The sequence below is a fragment of the Equus przewalskii genome, chromosome 18 (assembly GCF_037783145.1).
Source record: "Equus przewalskii isolate Varuska chromosome 18, EquPr2, whole genome shotgun sequence".
NCBI lineage: Eukaryota > Metazoa > Chordata > Mammalia > Perissodactyla > Equidae > Equus > Equus przewalskii.
In genome coordinates, this window is record NC_091848.1 from 37,319,949 (window position 1) to 37,336,198 (window position 16,250).

The window sequence follows — 16,250 nt, forward strand, 5'->3', positions numbered from 1 at the left end:
CAGGTAGAAATGGCAGCAACAACCAGTACTCCTGGGTCGGCTCCCAGGAGCTTGAATAGTACTTTCCACCCATGAAATGATTCACCCATTTATAGAACTTCATGGGCAGAGGGCAGTGGTTGGCTCTAGAAGGTAGGATTAAAGGAGTTGGGGGTTTTTTCCCACTAATCTTCTCTGAATTTCTTTTAGTCTCCAAATTTGATAATAAGCCAGTATCACTTTTATAGTCAGAAAAAATTATTTTAAGCGTTTCTTCTTTCTGCTGCCAAGAAAGCAGTAAGGCATTAAAATCTGAGTCAGCTGCAGAAGAGCAAGCCACTCAGGCTCACCTGACCATGCCTTCGGCTCTCCATTTGTGAAATGGAACAATCACCCTGGCCCCACCCAGAGTAGAGGCTGTATCATACAGAGAAGGTGTATGGGACGACAAAACAGACAAGCAGCCCACATCTGGGAGGTGGCCAAGCTTCAGGGTCCACAGCTGCCCAGACCTCCACAGCCGCCCTAAGCTTCTCAGAGGAAGAACATTCATTCGCCTTATTTACGATCATAACCCCCCAACTTAGGCATCATTGAGAACAGATTGGAACCCAGGTTTCTTCCGACCCTGAAAAAGCAAGTCAAGCTACTTTCGTCTCCCATTGCTCCCTTACAGGGATGACTTATTCATTAGGCACAGGAGACACAGTGCCTAGGGACCAAAATACTTTTAGGGGTTCACAAAAACGTTTTAATATGTAATTTTAATGTATTTGCCATATGCCAACACAGTTGTAAAATACGTTTTCATATTTTTAATGGAGGAAGGGGCCCACGAAGGCAAAAATGCCTAAGGTTCAGGGAAGTCATAATGTGGCCAGCTCAGCCTATATCAGCTTCATTTCTTCCAAGCCCTTCCGTGAGATCAAGGTGGACGGTGGATCAGAATGCCTATCACTCCTCTCTATTCATCTTCTTCATCCTTCTGGCACAAAGGAAACAGAACTTGGGTGTGGATTTTTGGCATGAAAATAACCAGAATCCTGCGGTCAAACTGAGACCCCACAGCAGAATTAAGCAGATGGAGACATATTTAGCAGACAGCAGAAAAAATAGCTTTGTAAATTGCCGGCACAAACAACCATTACAACACAGGAAGGATAAGAAGCAATCACTCTAGGAAATCACTTGGCATTTCCCCCTTTTCTTAAGAATGATTACCCCTCATTCCTTAGGATAAGGTTTCTGTAAAATGTGAACATCCCCTTTAATAACTCAGCTCCTTCTTTTCAAATTAGAGTTATAAATAAATAAGTACAATTTGCAAATCATTTGATTACATCCCTGTACTTTCCCAAGATTCCCTAAGGAGGCACTTTCACCAATTTTTGCGTCATTAAATATTTAAATAAAAACTGGAGGTGAACTGTGGGACCAAAAGGGCTTTATGAAGCCCACGTTGGGGCACGACGCAGCACCAGTTGTTAGACTTAGTAGCAAGCAGAACATTTGGTCCCTGCAGACCAGCAACAGAATAACTCAGCAAAGAGTTTTGAAGGGAGAGAATATTGGTTTCAAGGCAGGAGGCCAGTGAAGAAACCCCCAATTTTACTTGGAGTCCCTTATCCAGCAGCCGCAAATACACAGAACGCCATCAGGAACCAGGAAACCAGCAAAACAAAGCAGCTAGCAGCCAACCTCCAGTCACAAAGCCTGTGACAGTTTTAAAACATCGTGGAAAAGTTACTGCCTTCAAGTCACCCCAAACACCTGTGGTGCAAAAGAAAATAAGTAATTTACATTCAGAACGCTTTGTTTATGAAGTTGGGTGAGCTTTAAATACATTTTATCATAATTTTCATTGGTAAACATTTATTGAGCACAGCACTATGCCAAGAGGGTGTACATGATGGAGTAAATAGCCCCAACCCATAGGAGTTTGCACTGTGTTTGGGAAACATGGGAAATACTAGAAGTAAGTGGATCACAGCAGTATCACGCTGAATGACACTGGAGTGATCCCGACTATAAATTCTGCGTGGGAGCCAAGAGAAAAGAGAATCCTCAAGTGACTGATGTGTCGTTGAGGATCTAGCAGGAAGCAGAATGACACACTCAAAGGATTTAACTAAAGAGTCTAACTGAGGGAACACTGACTGAGGTGTCGGCGGAGTTAAGCCAACTAATCACAGTGGTCAACTCAGGGACTAGCAACAGTGGACGGTGTTACCACTCTCAGCCTGAAGGGGCAAGGCAAGGACTGATGTCACTGGAACCCCAACGGAGCTGGTGCCATGGAAGAGCGGATGTTTCACAGGAGCAGAGGCTGCAGAGGTGAGGCAGGAAGTCCGGGTTGGGGGATAGGGAGTAAATACCCAACCTCTGGTCATCTGCCGGAGCCTCCCACAGGCCAAATCCACCCAGAAACTGGAGGGTAAGGGAACTAGGAGATGCAGTCCTGAGGCACAGAACAGGAGAGAGGAGAGTGGAGAATGGACCTAAGGGGACAAATGGAGACCAGCCCAGCACACAGGCTGGACGCCTTGCTGTGGGTTTTAAGAGAAAGGGAAGATTTCTTGGCATAGACACGGAAGAGGGAGCATCTTGGGCAGAGGCAGACATGCATATATAGGAAGTGGGAATTAATTTCTTTTCAGCCAGGAGGTAATGTGTGCAAAGTGCGTTTTCTTAAGATGAGTCAGGCTATAACATTCAGGAAGCTAGAAGAAATAGACATGGAGCAGGGTTTCTTAATGTCAGCACTATTAACATTTTGGGCTGGATAATTCCGTGTTTGGGGATTGTCCTGTGCATTGTAGGATGTTTAGCAGCATCCCTGGCCTCAGTAGCACCCCACTCCCAGCTGTGAAAATCAAAAGTGTCTTCAGACATTGCCAAACTTCCCTGGTAGATGCAAAACTGCCCCCAGTTGAGAACCACTGGGAGAGGAAAAGAAGGAGATCATAAGCAGAAACCTGGTGAAACAGTGCAGACAGGAGATACTTAGACCAATGTGGAGCAGTGAGACCAACAAGAAAAGGATGAAGGACACAGATCTTGCAAATGAGGAGCTGGCTGGCTGTGTGAAGAGAGGCAGAGAGAGTGGTTGAGAGTGACTTTTAGGTCTACAGATTGGATAATAGGAAGAATGATGTCTCCACTGACAGAGCAAGGAATGTCTGAGGCTAGCCTTGGGGAAAAATGGTGCTTCTTTTGTGAAGTTGTTTGAAGGAAGTCCAGGACATTTAGACTAGGAACTGAGTTGAGCAGCGAGGTTGGGACTAGAGGTGTAAAATCGAGTCATCTACACAGAGAGAGAGACTTGCATCCTCCTATGGATAGAAGTTTTCATGAAGGGAGGCTGGAGAAAACCAGGGACTGAAGGAGTTTTTTTTTCTTTTGGGGGGGAGGTGGGGGAATGGTGTGCATATTTAGAAGAAGAAGAATGCGGGATGGAAATAGAAGGCTCCAGAGACAAGAAAAGCAGGCATATTTCTGAGAGGGAGAAAGGGCTGAAGTCCAGCTCCTGCCCCACTCTCCAGTCCATATGCCCCAGCGCCTATGTCTGCCATGAGAGGCCACCTTTTTCTAATGGATACAAAGGTGCCATGCAGGCTGGGGGCAGCCCTGAGGAGAATCAAAGCTGCCACAGAAGCCACGGTGTCAAGAAGGAAGGAGCCTTGTCCACTGGACCCCCCAGTGGTTAATGGTCCTCTCTTTGTTTAATCACTCAAATCCTTGAAGTCAACTTTGATTAGGCAGATATTTTCACTTATGTGGAATAAATGGTTTGTTCTTCATAAGTGAGTGGTTATAGGAGGTGTCACTGCCCTAGAGTTCAGAAGAAAAGGGTGTACACAGAGGTAGCAGGAGGAGGAGGGGATCCAGAACCACAAAGGGTAGCTGTGCTTGTCTGTCTCTGGGGTTCTCTCTGATGAAAGATGGTGGATCTTCCTGTTTTTTTCCCTCACAAAAATGTATTTTTGGGAAGGCAGAATTCTAAGATGGCCTCCAAGATTTCAGCTCACTAGTGTACGTGCCTTGTATAATTTCATCCCTTAGAGTGTGAGTGGGACCTGTGAATATGATGAGATATCACTTTCGTGATTAACATTAAATAGAAAAAGGGAATTTTCAGATGTGATTAAGGTACCTAATTGGTTGACTCTGAGTTTGTCAAAAGAGAGATTACCTTGGATGGGCCTGACCTGATCAGGTGAGCCTTTAAAACAGACAAGAGGCAACAGCAGACACCCTATTGCTGGCCGGAAGAAAGCAAACAGCCACGTTGTGAACTGCTGTAAGAGGGCCACACAGCTAGGACCTGAGGGTGGCTTCTAGGATCTGAGAGCGATCCCTGGCCAACAGCCAGCAAGAAAACAGGGACTCCGGTCCTACGACCACAAGAAACTGAATTCTGCTGACAACCAGCAAGCACAGAAAAAGACCCTGAGCCTCATACAAAATCCAGCCGACACCTGGATCTCAGCCTGTGAGACCATTAGCAGAGGGCCCAGCAGCCTTTTCCCAGATTCCTGTTCCAAAGACACTGAGATTATCAATTTGTCCTGTTTTAAGCTGCTAAATTTGTGATAACTTGTTATGTAGCAAGAGAAAACGAATGCTGGGGCCGGCCTGGTGGCACAGTGGTTAAATTCGCACGTTCTGTTTCTCGGCAACCTGGGGTTCACCAGTTCAGATCCCGGGTGCGGACATGGCACCACTTGGCAAATGCCATGCTGTGGCAGGCGTCCCACGTATAAAGTAGAGGAAGATGGGCATGGATGTTAGCTCAGGGCCAGTCTTCCTGAGAAAAGAGAGGAGGATTGGCAGTAGTTAGCTCAGGGCTAATCTTCCTCAAAAAAAAAAAAGAAAACTAATGCATGTATGAAGAGAGATTGTATCCAAAGGGAAGACTGGCTGCATGTGGCCATCCTCAGATCAACCAGAATTCTCCAGGTGTGCAGGGACCTGTAAGACTTTGACAAATGCCAACAGACTGGACCATTTACAAATGGATCTCAGCAGGCTCTGAACACCCCTCTACATACATAAACCAAAAACCCAGCTCCCCCACTTGCTCACTGATGCTGGAAATGGCTTTAAGGAGAGACAATGGCTTTCATCTCACAACTACAGAAAGCTTTGAAGGCCCTGGATAAACCAGCTCTTTGCTTTGGTTAGTGCACACTACTACTGTTGCACTGAAGGACTGGGTGATGCCATGGGCACCTTCCAAGTGGGTGTGAAGTGACAAGGGGTGTAGCAGAGAAAGATGGGCCTTTTCTTGCCTCCTTGAGAGCTTAAAAAAGAAAACTCTTGGAAATCAGAAGACCTGGAGTCAAATTTGGCCCTACTGCCAGCTGTCTGACCACAGGCAAATCACTCAAAATTTTGAGCCTGTCTCTTATTCCCAAAATCAAGGTAAATACCCACCTCCAGAGTTATTGTGAGACTTTTGATGTCATTCTACGCGTGGAAACTTTCCTTCTTTCCCTGTCGCCTCGGGCATCTCCAGCTCTGTTCCTATCCACAGTAGCTCCATTACCCTCTCTTAGCATTACAGAAGTTAAGAGTAAGGAATTGGAACCACGAAACGTGGGTTCAAATCCCAACTTTATCACTGGCTCACAGTGATCTTGGGGAAGGTACTGGACCACCTGGTGCTGCTTCCTCATCTGTAAAGATAAAGATAACAATAGCACCTGCTTCACGAGGCGTTTGTAAGGATTAAGCGAGTTAATATGTGTTATGCTCTTAAAACCATTCCTGGTACCAAAAAAAAAAAAAAAAGGCACTGCCAGAAGTGCTTGCTACTACTGTTCCCAAGGGCTTCTCCTCACCTGCCCACTGTCCACGAGCCCAAAGATCGTTTTAAGCTCACCTTCCCTCTCTAACCTACAAAAGTTCATTGTAAATTGCTACACATCCCCACCCCCAAGTATCTGAAGGCCCCAGCCCCATCCTTAAACCGCTTGGTCGTTCCGCCACAAGCAAACCCAGAAGCAATCGTGTCTCTCCCAGCCCCGCCCCGCCCGACTTCGGGAGCCCAGAGTCCACCGGAGGTTGCAGCCGAGTGTGGGGGCGGGGCGGGGGCGGCTCTGTGACGTCGCGCCCGGGCCCCGCCCCCGGGGTTGCCAGGCAGCGCAGCGGGCGTCGGGGTTGCAGGGCGAAGGCGACGCGCTAACAAAGCGGGTCCCGCCCCACCTCTCCTATCCGTCGAGGCCGAGGCCAGTGCCGCCCTTCCCCGCCCAGGTTCTGCTGCTTTCCCGCTGCCAAGGGTGCGAGGCTCTGGATCTCTCCCCACACCTTCCGCCTGAGGCAGGGCGCGAGGTGTCGCCTGGTGCCCGACAGCCCGTTTGGGAACGAGCCTCAGGTACCAACCCCGGAGGGGAGGTGGAGGGAGGAGAGCGCCCTGAGCGCCCCGACGGCTGCGCGGGTCTGAGGGAGGAGTCCTGCCCCATGGGCCCCCCTGGACTCTGAGTCCCTCCTTGTTCACAGAGAAGAGGAGGAGGCTGTGGAAGAGAATGTGACCTTGGGCCATTATCGCTCTCCGTGCCCAAACCATAGGCATATTTTGTACCTGGAACTACTGTTTTATGATTTCTTACACAGTGATTTGGAACCACAGCAGAATCTAGGATCAAAGCCCTACTGACTAGCCAAATCTTTGTCTGTAACATGGATGTAAGAATACCTATGGGAGGATTGTCCTGAGGACCAGTGGGCATGGCTAGCTCTTTATAAACTGCTATCATTCGTTCATTTTCCTTCTATCTATTGAGCACTGACTGTATTCCAGGCACCGGGCTAGGCACTGGGGATTCTCTAATGAGCAGAAACTGACAGTCCCTGTCCCCAAGTTTGTAGTCTATTGGAGGAGCCAGGTGTTTAGTAAAAAATCACACAAATAATATAAAATTAGAGCTGAGATAGCTGCCGAGGAGAGGTGGGTAAGTGGTGCTCTGAGACGGTATAATGGAACCAGCAGAGAGGCCGGGGGAAGCTGAGCTGAGAGCTGAAGAACCTGTGAAAAGGTGCGGAGTGCGTGCCAAGCAGGGGTAACCACGTGTCCAAAACCCACCGCTTCCTGCTCCAAATCCAAACAAGTACTACGGTTGCCTGGTCCTTGCTTCCAAGAGTGGTTTGTAGAAACTGCCTCTGAGATTCTGGTTTCTGGGGCCTTTCATTCATGTAAGTGGAGCCTTTCATTTACATAACTGAAGCCCCGTTTAGCTCAAACCAAAAAAAAAGAGAGAGAGAGAGAGAGAAATTCCAGAAAAAAAACTATATTCCATATTTGATAAGACCTATATTTTTATACTCATACTCAGCACGTATGTGTTGGCCTGCCATTCCACTTTGAGAGGCATGTAGGTTTCACAAAAGAGGAAATCTGTTCAATTTTAAGAGTTAGGGGAGCCTGGAATGGATAACTGAAGAAGGCCTGCCATGCTGAGAGCTTTAAGAATGGAAAAGAACTTTACAAAATGTTGAAACCATGGAATGTTAAGATAGGCTGGCCCTTTCTCCCCTTCTTTTATCTGCTGGGAACAAATGGTCCATGTTGCTCAAAGGCAGAAACGTGGGCTTTGGTGCCTCTCCAGTCTAAGGAGTCTATGGTTGTAAGTCTCTGTGGCTCAAAAGCGCATGGAACTCCTGAGAGTAAATGGGAACACGGGAGGAGAATTTAACCTGCTCCTCCTTCAGTATTCTCCATTTCTACTATGGTACCACCATCTACCCAGTCATCCAAGCTTGAAAAGTGGGAAGTCACCCTGAACTCTTCTCTTTCCTCATCCTCCTCCCTCAGTGGTAACCAAGTCCTGTAGCTGCTGTCTCTCCTATCCTTCCTCATTGCAACTGCTTTTCAAGGCAGTTGATGCCCTCCAGAGTTGTTGCCCAAAGTGCCGCCATCTTCTCCTAACCAGGCTTCTTGCCTGAAGCATCATCCCACTCCCTTCAGCCCATCCACCCAGCTGTCAGTCAGTATGTCTTTCAGACGCCAACAAAAAGAAAGAAATGATATAACATATAACAAAGAATAAAGATGGGATTGGAATAATTGGAAGAGAGATCTAAAGGATACAGGAATCACAGATACGAGGAACAACCACTACCCTTGAGATAGATACCCAAAGAGGACACGACCTCCCAAGAGCTTGTCACAGAGGGTGTGACCACAGCTCATTGTATGGCAGAGAAACTGCTGGGGTGCCAGGCAGGCAGAAGTCCACTGTCTGGGATGCCAGAGAAGCCATTCATGAAAAGATGACTCATTGCCTGTACTCTGCTGCAATGCTTCCCGAGAGAAGCTGCCAGCCACTGGGCACTGCTGGCTGTCACGCACTGCAGCAGTTGCACACTTATGAGATCACATACTGCAGGTGCTGGAGAAGCTGTGCACGGCAGGATCCCAGCATTGGAGAAATTGGGTGCTCCTGGGTCTAGCCAAAAGAGCTATGGAACCCACAAGAGAAACCTCTTCCTCCTCCAGTATCCCTCCAGCGCCCTCTGCTGACAAAGCTTAACATTATACCAGCTGAAAACAGAGACGTATTTAAACGAACTAGTTTAGTTTTTGCTGCAGAGGCAATGCAGGGTGAATTTGGAGCAAAGAGGCAATAAATTGATAACTGGAGCATCAGGCTAACACCAAAATCTGATTGTGTAACTCTAGTGCCTAAAGCCTCTACCGGCTCCCTGTTGCATTTAATAGAAAGTTCAAACGCCTTATCATGGCATACGGCCTTTTACATTCGTATATAAATTGGTCTTGGGCTATATTTCCAACCTTAGGCCCAACCACTCCTCCTCTGTCCGCTATAGCCCTCCGTAATTCCTCACAGTTCCCTGAATTCACCCTGTTCTCTAATACCTTCACACCTTGGTCTAAGTAGTCCTAGCCACAAAAAAATTCTGTCCTTGTTCTCATTGGTAAAGAGGTGCTTATTGAGTACCTCCTTTGTACATGGCTCTTTTCTGGGGGCTGGAAATAAAGCAATGAACACATGAGATTTCCACAAATATTGTCACTCTTTGGAAGGTATTTTCTGACCTCCTTCTACCTCCAGATGAATTAGGTGCCTCATCTTGGAGTTTCTGTTCTCCTCTATCTAGTGCAGACTTCTTGACACTGATCATACCCTATTTTAATCACTGATTTCCTGTTGGTCTCTTCCACTAGCCTATGAGCTCTCTGAGGGCAGGGTGTGTGGCTCAGTTACTTCCATATCCCAGTATTCAGCGCTATTTCTGACATTTAAAGTTTTATTGAATTAATTATTCACCCAGGATCACATAAGTAGTCAAAGAGAGGCCCAGGACCAGAACCCTGGTCTCCTACCTCATAGTCAAGAGTGCTTCTTCACTCGTGCTTGATCTGCCCTATGGAAAAGACAAGTACAGTGCTGAACATCATCAGGAATGGCAATGGAAACAGGAGAGAAACATAGCCCTGATCTTATATTGAAAACTACAGCGTGTTCACCCCTCAGAGCCCTTGTATACTTTGAGTCCCTGGATCCTAGGAATGCTATAATGAAATCAGAAGTAGGGAAGACAAGTAAAAGGAGGAAAGTGATGTGGGGGCATTCTGACACTTCACTCAGAAAAAATGAAGACTTTCATACACTTATGAAAGACAAGGTTAAGGTGACCCCAAGTTTGTACATCAAATCCAAAAATCAGGGGACATGTTGTACAATGTTAGGGAGCACAGTTAACATGGCAGTCTGGTGTTCCTGGGTTTGTGGACTGTGATATGAACATGGAGGAAATCTTTGAAAAATGAGCATGGCTAAGATAAATCAAAAGAGGTAACTGTTCACTTGTTAAATAATAAACATGTGGAATTCATAACTTCCAAGAGGTGGTACTAGCATTATATATAAGCAATTGGGGAAACATTTGCTAATAATTGAGCCAAAAATCACTACTCAAAAAAAGGACAAGGTCACGTCAGACTGCTCTTAGCAATATTGCTATTGGCATCCAAATGCTGTGTTGGCTTGACCATGGATTTGGCCCAGGATAGAAAAAGATCCAGACTTCTGTGAAATAAAGTTGGAGAGGCAAGCTAATATGAATGAGGCAAATTGTGGAGAGCTTGAAAGTCAGACAGGGCATCATTTTGAGGAGAAAAGAAATGAAGATCCAATAAGGTTTTTGAGAGTGCTGTGATGATATGAGTGGTTAAGACATTTTATCTGGGAAAACTAAGCCTCAATTTCCTGGCGTTGGAAAAATAATTATAATATTAGAACCTACCTACCTATAGATTTTTGTAAGGATTAAATGAGATAATGAATGTGCAGTAACTATTTTAAACCTGTCTTATGCTGGGCACCGTTCCATTCTTTGCAACTATATGGAGTATGGTTAAAGAGACAGTGACTGGATTTTCGGGACAAAAAAGTAGGACTCTGACAAATAATTTTTGGTCCACTTCAAGGTGCTTAAAATGTACTTTTCATGATACAAATGGGAATGTCCAGGATAATTCAGTGATTTATGGGGACAGTTGGAAATCATATTTGAAACTTGAGGTTTTCTTAGACAAAATTCATGATGTGTAGCTTATTGAGAGAGAGGCGGTATAGTATAGTGTGGAGAGAGCAATGAAGTAGACCTGAGTTCTTGATTCAGCTCCAACATAAACTGTTACCTTGTGCCAATCACTTCACCTCTTTGTACATCAATTCCCTCATTTGTAAATTGAAGATATTGAACTATATTGTAAGTCAAATTGAGCCCCTTCCTTTTTAAAAAAAATGTGTTCCTTTTTATTTTCCTGATGGATTTTTAAAAAGTCTGTCAAGACTGAAGTAGGGAATGAAAAAGAAGGATGAATAAAAAAGTGGCCGTGATATATCAATCTAAGGCAATTGAGAGAGTAAAAGATGTTGTTTGGGATGCTTTGATGGGAAAAGGGAACTATACAATAGGTAGTGGGTGGATATGACTGTCGCATGGTTGAGAGTTTACAATTGGAGACTTGGGAGTCATCAGCATAGAGCCCTGGTTAAAGCCACAACAAAAAAAGGGCCTTGGGGCTGGCCCAGTGGCACAGCGGTTAAGTATGCAGTTTCCGCTTTGGTGGCCTGGGGTTTGCTGGTTTGGATCCCAGGTGTGGACATGGCACCACTTGGCAAGCCATGCTGTGGCAGGCATCCTACATATAAAGTAGAGGAAGATTAGCATGGATGTTAGCTCAGGGCCAGTCTTCCTCAGCAAAAAGAGGAGGATTGGCAGCAGATGTTAGCTCAGGGCTAATCTTCCTTTAAAAAAAAGGGCCTCTACCTCCACCTAGAATATAGCAGGTTGCAGCAGCTCAAAGCTCCCACTGCAACTAGTAAAAAAAAAATCTAGAAAAATTATTTTTTAAAACTTTGTAAATACATCAGAGAGCTTTAGAAGCAATGAACACTAGATTAATTAAAATTCCAGGAGGATGCAGAGTCCTTCCAAAGTGAGCTGATGGTCACAAACCATTTCCTTCCCTGGAGACATTTGCCAACATTGGATGTGGACTCAGGATTGTGCTTGGCTCTTGCAGAGAGACTTTACTGGGGGATGGTCAAACAGCACTGGCATAGCAGTTAGAAATTTGAGGCACACAAACATGTTTTAGTTTCTATACAACGTCCAACGTACAATTAAAAAAATTCTGGGCATGCAGAGAAGCAAGAAAGTGTGTCTAATAATCAAGAGGAAAAAATACATATCAGAGACCCACAGGTAGATTCAACCAGTGGAGTTATCAGACATTGACTCTAAAATAACTATAAATAGTACATTCAGGAAAATCAAGGGAAAAGATAAATAAATGGATGAAAATGGAGAATTTCAACACAGATATTACATCTGTAAAAACACCTGATATTCTGGAACACAAAAAAACAGTATCTGAACTTAAGAATTCATTGAACAGGTTTAACAGCAACTTGGACAGCAGAAAACATGGTTTGTGAACTCAAAGGTCTGTAGAAAATATTCAAACTGAATCACAGATGGAAAAAATGGAAAAAACAAAACAGATTGTATGGCCTAAAATAGATATAATTAGAGTCCCAGAAGGTAAGGAGAGAGAGAGAATTAGAGTTTCAGAAGGTAAGGGCAGAGTCAACATTTGGTGAAGTAAAGCTCAAGACCAGTTCAAAACTGATGAAAGACATCAACCCACAGGTCCAAGAAGCTCAGGAAACCCCCAAAAAGGATAAATAAAAGAATATTACACCTGGGTGTATCATAGTTAATCAAACTACTGAAAATCAAAGATCAAGAGAAAAATCATAAAAACAGCCAGAGGGGAAAAGGTACATTATCTCCAAAGGAGCAATAAAAAGAAATTTGGCTTATTTTTTAACAAACTATGGAGACCAAAAGATAATGGGATTGCACACTTCAAGTGCTGAAAGGAAAAACTTGCTAACCTAGAAATTCCATACTCAGTGAATATGTCCTTGAAAAAGAAAGGCAAAATACATACATTTCACACAAAAAATGGCAGACTTCTTCCTAACAAAGCTGCACTATAGAAAACATTAGAGTTCTTCAGGCTGAAAGAAAATGATCCCAGAGACAAGTAGGGGATTGACTCTGACTATTAAAATAATTTAATATTAACTATTTTAAAATAATAATTTCATATGTTAACAATAATAAAATGTATATAGAAATAGTATGAGTGAAAACAATAGTACAAAGAGTGGGAGAAAGAAATTGAATTGTTATAAGGTAGTTTCATTATTCACAAAGTAAAAGTATTAGTTTAGTGTAAATAAATTAAGGATGCAAATTGTAATCTTTAGGGTAATCAGTAAAGAAATAATAAAAGAATATGTAGCTCAAAAGCTAACAGAGGAGAAAAATTAGAATATTAAAAAATATTTGATTGCTTTAAAAAGGCAAGAAAATAATAAAGATGACAGAAAACAAAATGGTAAAAAAATTATATCAGTAATTATATTAATTGCAAATGGACTAAGTGATCCAACTGATAGACAAAATTTTCAGAGTATATTTTTTAAAGCTGTTTACAAAAGACACACTTTAAACAAAAGGACACGAAGAGATGGAAAGAAAAAACTTGGAAAAAATGTGTACCTTGCAAAAATTAAACAGAAGAAAGCTGGCAGACCAAGTTGACTTTAAGACAAAACTAGACATGAAGAGGGATGTTTCATAATGATAAAAGAGTCAATTCAGTAAGAAGATTTTAAAATCCTAAATATGTATACACCTAATAACAGAGCTTGAAAATCTATCAAGCAAAAATTGACAGAACTAAAAGAAGAAATGGACAAAACTACCTCATAGATAGAGATTTTGACACACCTCTCTTGGTAACTGATAGAATAAGCAGGAAAAAAAGTGAATAAGGATATAGAAGATTTGAACTGCATGATTAAACCTCTTGACAAATTATAGAGCATCATACCTGACAACTGTAGAATGAACATTCTTTTCAGGTGTACATGGAACATTTACCAAAATTCATAAAAACAAATAAGCTATTTGAGAGAAAAAAGTATAGATTATAAAACACAAAACAGCCAGGGACCAAGCCTTAGGAAGCACTTCTAAAAAATGATGGTGGAGACAAAAGTGAGCAATAGAAATGAAAAAGGAATGGTACAGAGTGAGGAAAGCAAGACTTGATGACCATTATCCAATGGATAAAGGTGACCCAGGAGAGAGTGATCCATTTTTCAAATGCAATACAGAAGCCAAGAAAAATAAGTGTTACGGGAAAAATCACTAGATTAGCAGTCAGGGAGACTTTGGTGGTACTCATATTTGTGAAAGCAGTTTCAGGACGATAATCAGGATGGAAGCTTTATAAAAGGTTAAAGGAGGAGGGATCATCTGGAGAGAAAAGGGAGTCAGTCCTCAGGGCACATAGGAAGTATGACAATGAAAAAGAGAATTAGTCCATTGGAAAAAGAGTAAGGTAAAAAAACCACATTTTTAAAAGAGAAGTCCAGACTGTGCCTGATGAAAGAGATGGTACCAGGGAAATGGAAAAGATTAAATTTTCTGGAGAATGTTGAGAAGTAACGGTCAAAGTCTGGTTCCTCAGGTCTTGGACAAGGCAAGAACTAAGAGCTCAAGGGTAGAGGAAAGAACATGAGATCAAAGAGATTGATTGTGAAGGGCAAAGGAAGGCAGCGTGAATTCATTCTGACATCCTTGATCTCGCTCAGGTAGGAAGTAACTTTCTACTGAGAGCGAGGAAAAGAGTTGAGTGAGATGCAGGCTTGAGGGGAAAGTCATTCATTGGAGATTAAATAAGAAACAGAACTGTGTTGTTGGGGAACGGCAAAGACGAATGCAGAAGCAGGAGGGAAGGAGCTAGAGAGTAGAGGTGATGTGAGGTTGGAGTGTGCTGCACGGGATGGTATTGAAAAGATTATGACTATGTTGTTATTGTTTTATAAAATAATAAATAGAGTGAAGCCTAAAGAAAACCTGGGTCCAAATGTGGTTGCCAATTAGATGAAGCCTAACTTGATATAAGCCTTCTTTTCTGGTTCTTTCAAACTCACTCAGCTTATCTCAATCTTAGAATTGCATGACTATCTTAAAATTTATTCATACTTTGGTGTGCTATAGGTGTCAGAAATCTTTTTTTTTCTTTTTTTTTTAATCTGGGATAGCTTCCAATCAGGCAATTAGATTGGTTTCCCAGAATTAGTTTTTTGGGTTTTTTTTGCTGGGAAAGATTTTCTGTGAGCTAACATCTGTTGCCAATCTTCCTTTTTTTTTTTTACTCCTCGAAGTCCCAGGACATAGTTATATATTCCAGTTGTAAGTCCTTCTAATTGTCCTTCTAGATGAGCCGCTGACATATCATGGCTACTGACAGATGAGTGGTGTGGTTCCATGCCTGGTAACCAGCCCTGGCCACCAAAGCAGAGCTGGCTCCATGTCAGAAATCTTCAAGACTCCCTCCCTCTACCAACTAGAGCAAGCCACTTCAATTCTCATGAGGGAATCCCAGTTCCCTTTTTATATCACGCAAAATTACACTGCCTTATCATGCTGCCTCTGTAAGGGAGTTTCTGCCAATGATTGTTAGACGTTCCTATTTCTTTCTCTTGGCTCCAATTTTCTTTAGAAAGTACCAGGTATCTTTGGCAAACTGGGAACTCTATTTCTCTGCATTTGAAAGAAGTTTATCAGCTTTGCTAATTCATCTCAAGCTTTCTTGCTGGCTTCTAATCAATACTTTAGTTGAGTAAATTGGAAGCTAATTGTTCCCTTAACAACCAGTATTTTTACCGTTTGCTTTCTAATGAATGTTGTTTTTAAATTATGTAAATTTCAGCTTTCACCAGAAATTGATTTCAATCTCCATCAGAATCTCTTATATAACACGTAAGCTTAAAACAAAACAAAAGTTTTTCAACAGAAGTAATTGACAGTTGACTTTACAGCAGAGCTTGCGCGGCTTTTTCAGGTCATGGCACACAGAAGAAATATTTGTGAGCACGGGAGGGTAAACTGTAGGGGATAGGGAGGCCTAAAGGGAGCTTATGAAAAAAGTCAATATATTTTATTACATAATTATAATAAAATCTAAAATATACAGTGAGGCTGATGATATTAAATGCTTAATTTGAATAAAACTTCCAAACAAATACTTTTAAACTTTTTAAAGAAATTTCAAGCTTGCTTTCTTATCATGAGTTTGCTTTATATCAAGTTTTACGTTGAAATGGCTACATGCAGTTCCTGACCAAAAATTTTTAAGGATGTTTTCTTCAAATTCTTATGGACACCATTAGTGAGAAATTGCCTCACAGATGAGTCTTAGCAAATGTTAAAAGGGTATTTATTGATTTTTCTCCAATTGACAGAAACTCTTTTCTCATTATTAACCAGAATTTGGATCATTTGATTTCTTCTTTCTTTTATTGAAATTCTCACAATATTATGAATGGATTTCTAATGCGCTTGAACTTTTTCATATCATGTTTTTCCAAATAATGGGACACCCAACAGATGTTTCGCTACTAGTCTTCTTTAGGATTGAAGTTAGAATATCAATTAAACTCCCCACTGAGCCACTTCTCTCCTCACATTTCCTTTGAATCCATGAGCATGGTTGGTATACTTTATTATATTTTCACACCTTCCTTGCAATTTTGATTAAATTCATTCTGGTGCTCAAAAATATCAAGTAAGCCAATTTTCTGAAGACAATAAACTGTCTTCAATTCTGCAATAAAGATCATTGACATGGTTTTTTTCAATTCCTCTTTCAG

At 42.5% G+C, this 16,250-nt stretch overlaps 1 protein-coding gene and 1 long non-coding RNA gene across 3 annotated transcripts in view; one reads left to right on the forward strand and one right to left on the reverse strand.

The window, feature by feature from the left end:
- Window positions 1–724: 724 nt before the first annotated feature.
- On the reverse strand, window positions 725–6,060 carry LOC103547468 (uncharacterized). 2 transcript variants are annotated; one of them, XR_011529448.1, is made up of 4 exons: window positions 5,823–6,060; window positions 5,416–5,657; window positions 1,592–1,749; window positions 725–961 (listed from the first exon to the last, which is right to left on the reverse strand). It is a non-coding gene; the product is annotated as an uncharacterized lncRNA (long non-coding RNA). The 2 variants fall into 2 exon arrangements; XR_543957.2 differs by having other exon boundaries at window positions 726–964.
- A 30-nt stretch (window positions 6,061–6,090) lies between these two features.
- ROPN1 (rhophilin associated tail protein 1) overlaps window positions 6,091–16,250 on the forward strand; it is a 31,129-nt gene continuing 20,969 nt past the window's right edge. Inside the window, exon 1 of the mRNA XM_008514701.2 lies at window positions 6,091–6,355. The gene's annotated coding sequence lies outside the window, so the exon portion shown is untranslated. The remainder of the gene's footprint in view (window positions 6,356–16,250) is intronic.